This window comes from Bufo gargarizans, chromosome 8 (genome assembly GCF_014858855.1).
Source record: "Bufo gargarizans isolate SCDJY-AF-19 chromosome 8, ASM1485885v1, whole genome shotgun sequence".
NCBI lineage: Eukaryota > Metazoa > Chordata > Amphibia > Anura > Bufonidae > Bufo > Bufo gargarizans.
Genome location: NC_058087.1, coordinates 48455951 through 48465812, shown reverse-complemented (window position 1 = coordinate 48465812; position 9862 = coordinate 48455951).

The following is a 9862-nucleotide window of genomic DNA, read 5'->3' as shown; positions in this document are numbered from 1 at the left end:
CATAGAAATGAATGGAGGGCGGCTGCGCAGTGCGCCCTCCTTCACTTTCGGGGCTCCGTTCTCAACATAGGGGCGGGTCCCAGCTGTGGGACCCACACCTATCAGACGATGGGGGCATATCCTAGCGATATGCCCCCATTGTCTGAGATGGGAAAACCCCTTTAAAGGCTGTATCCCTATCTGAGACAATGGGGGCATATCTCGTCTAGGATATGGCCCCATTGTCTGATTGGTGCAGGTCCCACCTCTGTGACCCACACCTACACCGAGAACAGATCGGGGAAGGTGGTGGCTAGAGGACTGAGATCTGGCCACCACCAAGCGTTCTCCCCATAGTACTGAATGGGAGCGCACCACGCACCCTTGTGGAGCCTTGAGGACCTTCAGGCTGTAGTTGCCAGGCTGGGATTGGAGTATTCCTGATCCTCTCCTTAATTTTCCTGATCCAGGGGTCCCTCCTAAAGCATCGCAGCATGTGGGCAGCCATGGAGAAGAGGACAGCCCGCTGTGACTCTTAGCTGCCAGGGACCATGACATCTTGGTCCTCCTGCTGCTGTTGCTTCCTCTGGGAGCCGCCCCACCCCCGGACTAATGGTGCCCCCTCATCGGCTCTCCCTCCTGACCAGGCCCAGACTTCTGGACATCGGCAAACTCCTCCACCAATTCTTCCTCCTCCTCGTCCTTGGCATGGTTTTGGTGGATAATTGTTTCCTCTTCTTGCTCCACCAAGGCACTCTCCCCAGCCTAGAGCAGGCGATCTAGTGTCCTTTCCAGCAGGAACACTATGGGGAGCACGTCATTAAAGCCGACATGCTCCCCACTGACCATCTTTCTTGCCTGCTCAAATGGGCCAACATGTGGCAGACCTGGTGTATCTGCCCCCACTTCGCATTGGTGATGTAGGGGAGTGAGTGTAATGGCCCGGAAGTGCCTTGATCCAGCAGGTATTTTTTCACCGCCCGTGGCTGCTCCCACAACCTCTTCAGCATGTGGAGGGTGGAGTTCCACCACGCCACGCTGTCCACAATCAGCCTGTGAGGTGGCAGACTGTTGTCCTGCTGCAGTTTAAACAGGGACGCCGTGGCCGTTGGGGAGCTTTGGAAGTAGCTGGCAATCCTACGTACCCTTGGCACGATGTCGCTCAACCTTGGGTATATGCGTAGAAACTTCTGTACCACAAGGTTGAGGACATGTGCCATGCAGGGCACATGTGTGAGACTGCCAACATTTAGGACGGTGAGGAGGTTGCTGCCGTTGCCACAGACAACCATAGCTGCCTGGAGCCTTCGGGGTATCAGCCACTTGTGGACCTGAGCCTGGAGGGCGGCCAGAACATGAGGTCCAGTGTGTCTCTGTTTCCCTAAGCTCACAAGCTGGAGCACAGGCCTGGCAGCGGACATGCCCCACACTTGCATAACTACGGGGATGCTTGCTGGGGGGCTCAGCAGCAGTTCTTCCCTGGACACCACCACAAACTGAGATGATGCCATATCTGATAATCCCGCCTCGGAGGGACACCCAATGGGCAGTAAAACTTATGTATCGTTCCTGCCAATGTCTGCTGGTCCAGGCATCCATTGTCAGATGTACCCTATCGCTGACAGCATGATCCAGCAACAGGAATTCATTCTGCACAATGTTCTGGTGTAGGGCAGAGATGCCGGTCCTGGCAAAGAAATGGCGGCTGGGGACACGCTATCTAGGTTGGGCCTGCTCCAACATCTGCCGGAATGGATTGCAGTTCACAATATTGAAGGGCAGCAGATGTTGGGCGATAGCCCTTGCCAGGAACCCATTGAGTGAATGCACGCGTCGGTCCTCGGGGCTGGCGCCGGACAACGGTGGAGGCGATAGAGGAGGCAGAGGTCTGGCTTCTGGTACCAGCACCTCTAGGTGGGGGAGTGGGAATGCATTGTTGGAATGGGGTGGGGTGGCTGCAGGACAGTGGCAGGAGCTGCTGTCCCCTGTGCACTGCTGCTGGCACTACTATGACCACCCTGCATCTGTTCCCACTCATGCCAATGGTTGACTCTCAGATGCTGAGTAAGGGCAGTGGTACCCAGCCGAGCAACAGACCTCCCTCTCCTCACCCTGGCATGACACAGCTGACAGATGGCAATTGTCACATCGCCTGCTGCCAGGGTGAAGTAAGCCCCTTACCTGTCAGATGGGGTGGTGCTGTCTTGCGCCTGTTCGGGCTCGGTGCGCACAGGTGGAGGCGGCACCTGCTGCTGCTGCCACCGCCTCCTGCTGCCATTACCAGTGGAGCCCCTGCCACTGGGCTCCCTGGTGACCTGACACACCATTTGCCTTGGGTGCCTACCTTCCTCATCAGTGCTGCTGTGACCTGACAAGGAAGGTGGCACCCATTCAAAATGACGCTCCTCTTCATCACCTGTAATGATAGACCCAAGGTCGACCAGTAGTTGATGGAGGGGAACAGCAGACATGGAGCCCCTGACGTGGCTCCGCTGTCCCCTCGCTGACGCCTGGGTCTGACTAGGTGAGGGGTTCTGTGGCTGAAACCACCCGCACCAGTTGGAAGGGATGTCACTGGGGTACTGACGGGCGGTACTCCCTCCTCCTCCTCCATTCCTTCCAAAAGGTCCTAAACATCCGGACCAAGCTCTATCTCACTCTCCTTCATTGCCACCCCCAAGATGTTCCTCTCACTGTCGCTGTCAAACTCTTGGGGGCTGTTCCTGCAGGAGGTGGAGAGCTGCTGCTGCTCAGAGCCGGGGCAGAGGACTCTGTGCCACTGGCTTGGGTCACGAATGACACCACTGCCTTGGCGTCCTGAGATGAAATGGGGCGGCTGCCACACCCCCAAAAAAATCACGGATCAGGCGGACGCCCCTGCCACCTAAACCTGCCCCTCCGTGGGTAGAGGAGCAGCCCAGTGCTCATCATCATCATATGTGATGAGCGTAGTGACGTCATCAAAGGTCCTATTCCTCAAAGAAGAAGACAGAAGAGATGCCGGCTGCGCGAACAAGTGGATTAAGGTAAGTTATTTTTTTTATTTTTTTTAACCCTTCCAGCCCTATTGTACTATGCATTCTGTATTCAGAATGCTATTATTTTCCCTTATAACCATGTTATAAGGGAAAATAATAAAGATCGGGTCCCCATCCCGATCGTCTCCTAGCAACCGTGCGTGAAAATCGCACCGCATCCGCACGATTTTCACGCAGCCCCATTCAATTCTATGCACATGCTGCGATTTTCACACAACGCACAAGTGATGAGTGAAAATCACTGCTCGTGTGCACAGCCCCATAGAAATGAATGGGTCCGGATTCAGTGCGGGTGCAATGCGTTCACCTCACGCATTGCACCCGCGCTGAATACTCGCTCGTGTGAAAGAGGCCTAATAGTGTAAACATAACGTCCCCCAAAAATAATTGTGGTAAGCTGATACTGTGCCCCCACAGTAATAGTGCTCCCTAAAGTCCCACCAATAGGAATAATTCTCTGCTAGAGCACACATGGTAGTAATGATGCTCCTACAGTGCCCCCAACATGTCCCCACTGTGCCCCAGAAGTAATAATGCTCCCATAGTGCCCATACTAGTAATAATGTTCCCCATAGACCCCCAGTAGTAATAAAGCCCACCATAATGCCCCCCGGTAGTAATAATTCTCCTTATAATGTGACAGTGCAAAAATACACCCTTGTAATGCCCCCAGTTGAGCTAATGTCCCCATAGTGCCCCCATAATGTGCCAGTATAAAATACCCCTATATAGTGCCCCCAGTAAATGCCCCCATAGTGCTCCTCTACCTCCTTCCTCCTAGTGCCCCCCATAATGTACCAGTATAAAATGCCCCATGTATAGTGCCCCAGTAGATTCCCTGGTAATACTAGTACCATGCAGATAGTGCCCTTTAATAATTATTGGCACACAGTGCACTAAAATAGCTGCGTCCAGCAAATAGTGCCCCTGACACTAATAGTGTAAACATAACGTCCCACAAAAATAATTGTGGTAAGCTGATACTGTGGCAAGGTGCCCCCACAGTAATAGTGCTCCCAAAAGTCCCATCAATAGGAATAATTCTCTGCTAGAGCACACATGGTAGTAATGATGCTCCTACAGTGCCCCCAACATGTCCCCACTGTGCCCTAGAAGTAATAATACTCCCATAGTGCCCATACTAGTAATCATGTTTCCCCCTAAACCCCCAGTAGTAATAAAGCCCACCATAATGCCCCCCAGTAGTAATAATTCTCCTTATAATGTGACAGTGCAAAAAATAACCCCTTTTAATGCCCCCAGTTGAGCTAATGTCCCCATAGTGCCCCATATAGTGCCAGTATAAGATACCCCTATATAGTGCCCCCATAGTGCTCCTCTCCCCCCTTCCTCCTAGTGCCCCCCATAATGTACCACTATAAAATCCTCCCCAATCATGTGCCAGTGCCACACTGGAAGCGTTCATCTCCCTGTGCCCTGCCGCCACCCCCCACTTGTGAGCAGGGTTGTGCCGCCTGGGGCGATCGCCTCACTTTGCCTAATTGGCGGTGCGGCACTAGCTGGCACACATAAGCGACTACATGCTGCAGTGCCTGCCCAATGGCCGCCGAGTTGCCCACATTCTAACCAATGCTGATTACTGGGTGGCCACCCTGCTGGATCCCCGCTACAAGGACAACCTGCTGTTCTTAATTCCGTCACTGGAGCGTGATCGGAAATTGCGCGAGTACAAGCGCACACTGGTAGACGCGCTGCTGATGGCATTCCCACCTGACACCGGGGGCTCAGTGAAAGCACAAGGCGAAGGCAGAGGAGGGTGAGGAAGAAGCCGCCAACGCAGCTGGGGCACACCCAGCACCTCAGAAGGGAGGGCCAGCATGGCCAAAAATGTGGAAAAGCTTTGTCAGCACGCCACAACAACCAGCACCACCAGTGGATATAGCAGGAGGCAGCATTTCAGCAACATGGTGGAACAGTACGTGTGCACATGCCTACACGTACTGACTGATGGGTCTGCCCCATTCAACTTCTGGGTCTCCAAATTGGGCACATGACCTGAGCTTGCCCTTGGACGTGCTGGCCTTCCCTGCAGCAAGTGTATTGTCCAAATGTGTGTTTAGCACGGCAGGGGGAGTAATCACAGACAAGCGCAGCCGCCTGTCCACAGCCAAAGTGGACAAACTCACGTTCATTAAAATGAACCAGGCATGGATCCCACAGGACTTGTCCGTACCTTGTGCTGAGTAGACAAGTATACCGGCCGCACCCAGCCATTGTTATACTACAGCGCACTTTCTCTTTTCATTCTCTTTTCTGTTTCCCAATGTTTTGGGGTCTTCCCAAATTTATAGAAAAGAAAAAATAAATTAATAAAGGAAATAAAAAACAACAAAAACAGTGTTGGCTACCTCCTCCACCGCTGCTTCCACCTACATCGCCACGTCCACCAAACCGCCACGTCCACCGCCTCCTCAACCTCTTACTCCACTTTGACCTCCGCCTCCTAGTTCAAGATTATTATTTTAGCAGGGAGGAGAAGGGGCGCGATTCGCCATTTTTAGTCACTATGTACCCCCAAAAAATAGTTTTAAAATTATTTTTATTAAGATGCTACAGTTTCATTAGAGACAAAATAAAAGCAACTTAAACAATGACACATAGCATCCTTTTTGATACAATTGATAATATCGCAAAAAGCCTAGACTATTCACTCTAAGAACTACAAATTTGTAGTGTTGAAGGTTTCTTCGTCAGCTATAGTAAGCCCAGGTACAATTAGAAGGTGGGGAGTAAAGGAGGGAGGAGAGGCTGAGGGGAAGAAGGGACGAGGGGAAATCTTAGGCGTACTGCATGTAGAATTACCGTCTGTGGTCTCGCCAAAGCAGGAAAGTCCAGCTGACCGTGAGGTCCATTGGGCCAGGGTGCTTATATATGACCCAAAAAAGACAACATCATAATACCTGATGGAGGTTTGAAAGAGTCTTAGTTTGAGGCTTTGTACTACGCCGTGATCTGACAACATAGGCAATGCTATTCATATTTAGACATTTGTAAAGTTCCTATATTTTTTCCAAGATCCCCATATGTCCTCAAAACGGTTAGGGGAGCGGGACTCCCAATGAGCTATCTGCTCAAAACGATAAAGCTGATCACATTTTTGTATCCATTGAGGTACAGTGGGGGGGGGGGGGGGGTCAGGAGATTTCCAGTTTATTGCTATTAACAACTTGGCTGAGGCCAGCAATACGCTGCATAGACTGCGGATAGGGGCCGAGCATTTGACCGTATTAAGTAAACCAAATAGGCACACCTTGGGAACGACCGGTATCACAGTCTTGAAAATGATCGAGATTGTATTACAAATTTGTTTCCAATATATTAGTATTTTCGTACAAGACCCCCAAATGTGACCGTGCGTGCCCAAACTGCCTTGACATCTCCAGCACTCCGGGCTGCAGTTCGGAAACATCCGGTGCAAGTGGGACGGAGTGTAATACCAACGTGTTAATACTTTGTACCTATTCTCCTGCAATTTGACACATCTGGACACTCTCTTAGTATTCCTCACTGTGCATTTTACCTCACTAGCTGTAAAGGTGATGTTTAGTTCCCTTTCCCAACTCGATATATAGGGATGTGTGTCAGGGTTTTTTGCCCCCAATAAAAGGGAGTCAAATTTAGAGATTTTGCCTCTGAGTTCTTTAGTTTGTAGGGCTAGCTTTTCAAAAAGGGAGTGATCCGAATGAGTGGGACACTTTTTTAGATGCAGTCTCATACGTTGAATGAAATACAGAAAGCTTTGCCATCTCTGCGCGTAAGCGTAAATCTGCAAGTGATGGGGCGTCGTCGTTAGGACACATTTCCAACACTGATCGTGAGAGTTGCCTCGTTCTGCCCGGCAACGTCTCTCGAAAACCGGAGAAGGAGTCAAAAAGGACATCCCTCAGTTGTAATAGTGTGAGGTAGTTTGGGACTAGTGTTTGTTTCCATTTAGCCTTGTCTCATTTCCGCAAAATGTATAAGGTGATAGAGTTCTGGAGGCAGATTACTTGTCTTCCTTTAGAACTGTCGCGGAGCAACAGGGAATGAAGTGGAGCTGGAGACAAACTCTCCACTACTTGTAGATCCAGCCTGTTCCCAAACGGTCTCAACCATTCTAAACATCTGGAACACAGTATTGCCTTATGATAGGTGTAGAGATCTGGGATTCCCAGACCCCCAGCCGTGGGCGGACGAATAACTTGTTTATATTGTAATCGGGCCCTCTTTCCACCCCAGAGAAATCTGGTAAAGATGGATCTTATTCTTGTAAAGTAAGATATGGGAATGGGTATAGGTAGTGCTTGTAAATAATACAATGCTGTGGGGAGCAAGATGGTTTTGAGAAGAGTTCGTCGCCCAAACCATGACACAAAGGGGATGTCCCATGAATGTATTAAGTCTTCTAGTCGTTTAGGTAAGGGAAGAAAATTTTCTCTGAACAATTTAGAAAAGTCGGGTGTAAGTTTTACTCCTAGAAATGTTACTGAATGGATGGTCCATTGGAAAGAAGTAAGCCTTTGTACTATCGCGGCTTCCCTCTTAGCTAAGGCCACGTTTAATACTGTTGATTTGGCGAGGTTTACCGAGAAATTTGATAGGTCATGAAAAACCTGTTAACAATGGCCGGGAACGCCACTTGTGGGTTAGTGATCGGTAATAAGACATCATCGGCAAAGGCTGCAGACTGGTGAACCACATCCCCAACCAACAAGCCGGCAATATCTGGATGCTGTCTAAAAGCTTGTAGGAGAGTTTCTATTACTAATACGAATAATAGAGAGGAAAGCAGGCACCCCTGGCGTGTGCCATTTTCTATAGCAAATTCGGGTGAAAGTCTGCCATTTACCAGAACACGAGCAGTTGGCTTGCGGTATATTGCCATAACCCCTGCTATATAGAAGTCCGGGATACCAAATTTTGCTAGAGCAAGTATCATAAACAGCCAATCGACTCTATCAAACGCTTTCTCAGCGTCCATGCTGAGAATAACCATTGGCTTTTTCGCGTTTATTGCCTTTTGCATTAATTGTATGATCCGGACTATGTTATGCTTGCCCTCTCTACCAGGTATAAACCCAACTTGTTCTGCTGATATTAGATCCGGTAAGTATTCCTTTAACCGATTAGCTAGCATTTTTGCATAAAATTTCAGATCATTGTTCAGGAGGGATATAGGTCTATAATTTGAGCATAGCGAGTGATCTTTGCCTGGTTTGGGGATTATAGAAATCTGTGCCGACAGCATGTCCCTAGAAAAAGGAACTCCCTCTCTGGCAAGATTACAGACTTTCAAAAGCTTAGGTAAAAGTACCTTTTGAAAAGTATTATAATAGATCACAGGCAAACCATCGGGACCGGGGCTTTTATTTGTAGGAGAGTCCTTTAGTGTAGTTTGTAGTTCAGAAAGGGTAAAAGGGGTGTTCAGTCTATCCACTTGGTTGGCTGTCATGGCAGGTAGTGTTTTTAACCATTCCTTGATATGAGAAGTCCTCTCCTCAACTTGGAGGGGACCAATTTGTTTCGCAAATTATAGAGATTTTTATAAAAAAGACAAAACTGTTCTGCTATGGACTCCGTTGTCCGAACATGGCGGCCGTCTGATGATTTACGTGGGTTATATATGACGCAACTCTTCTCTTTTTGATTTGTCCTAATAATACCTTTGTGGCTTTGTTCCCATGGGCGTAATATTTGTATTGTGTCGACAGGAAAAGTTTAGCCGTGTTGGCATTTAATATATTCTTCAGTTCCGATTTCAGAGTGTCCAGATGTGCCAAAACATCGGCCTGCAACGTCTTCCTATGTCGTTTTTCCAGTTTCGAGATTTCTGCTGTGATTTCAACTATTTTCTTTTGTTTTTGTTTTTTTACATAAGCTCCCAAAGCTAATAGATGACCCCTGATGATAGTCTTGTGTGCGTCCCATAAAGTCATAGGGGAAGACACAGTTGATTTATTTAACCGGAAGTACTTGACCATGTTCAGTACAGCGAAGGAGAGTATAACAGGAGCATGGTCAGACAGAAGAATACTGCCAATTTTTTAAGATATACAATTGGTAAGATATTGCGTGGGAAGAAAAATATAGTCTAAACGATGGTATGACTTGTAGGCTACTGAGAAAAAGGTACAGTCTTTTTCGGTAGCATGTAGTGCCCTCCAAGTGTCTACCAAGCCAAGGCATGCAAGGGCGTTGTGTATATTGATTAAGGATACCTTTGATAATGTGGAAGAACCCAAAGAAGAGTCCAAATTGGGGACCATGGTCACATTAAAGTCTCCTCCGAGAAGGGGAATGCCTTCTGCGAATTCTCCGAATTTACTAATGGATTCCAGCAGCCAAGCAGCTTGGCTTGTATTGGGCGCATAAACACTACCATAGATAAACAATTGGAGACCTATTCTCCCTTTAACAAAAATAAATCTACCATTTTCATCTTTTAATGTGTCACAGTGCACAAACGGGGTGTTTTTATGGATTGCGATGCTCACCCCTTTCGATGCCGACACAGGAGAGGGGCTGTGGTACCACTGATTATAAATCAAATGTAATACCCTAGGGCAGTGATGGCTAACCTTGGCACTCCAGCTGTGGTGAAACTATGACTCCCATCATGCTCCATTTATTTCTACAGAGTTCTGAGAGCAGCCAAGCAAGGGGGGCATCTTGGGAGTTGTAGTTTTAACACAGCTTGAGTGCCAAGGTTAGCCATCACTGCCCTAGGGACATGTTTCATCCTAAAGTGTGTCTCTTGTAGGAGAGCTATTTGGATTCTCAGTTTATGCATATGCTGACAGATCTGGCTCCTTTTGGAAGGAACATTTAAGCCTCGGACATTAAAA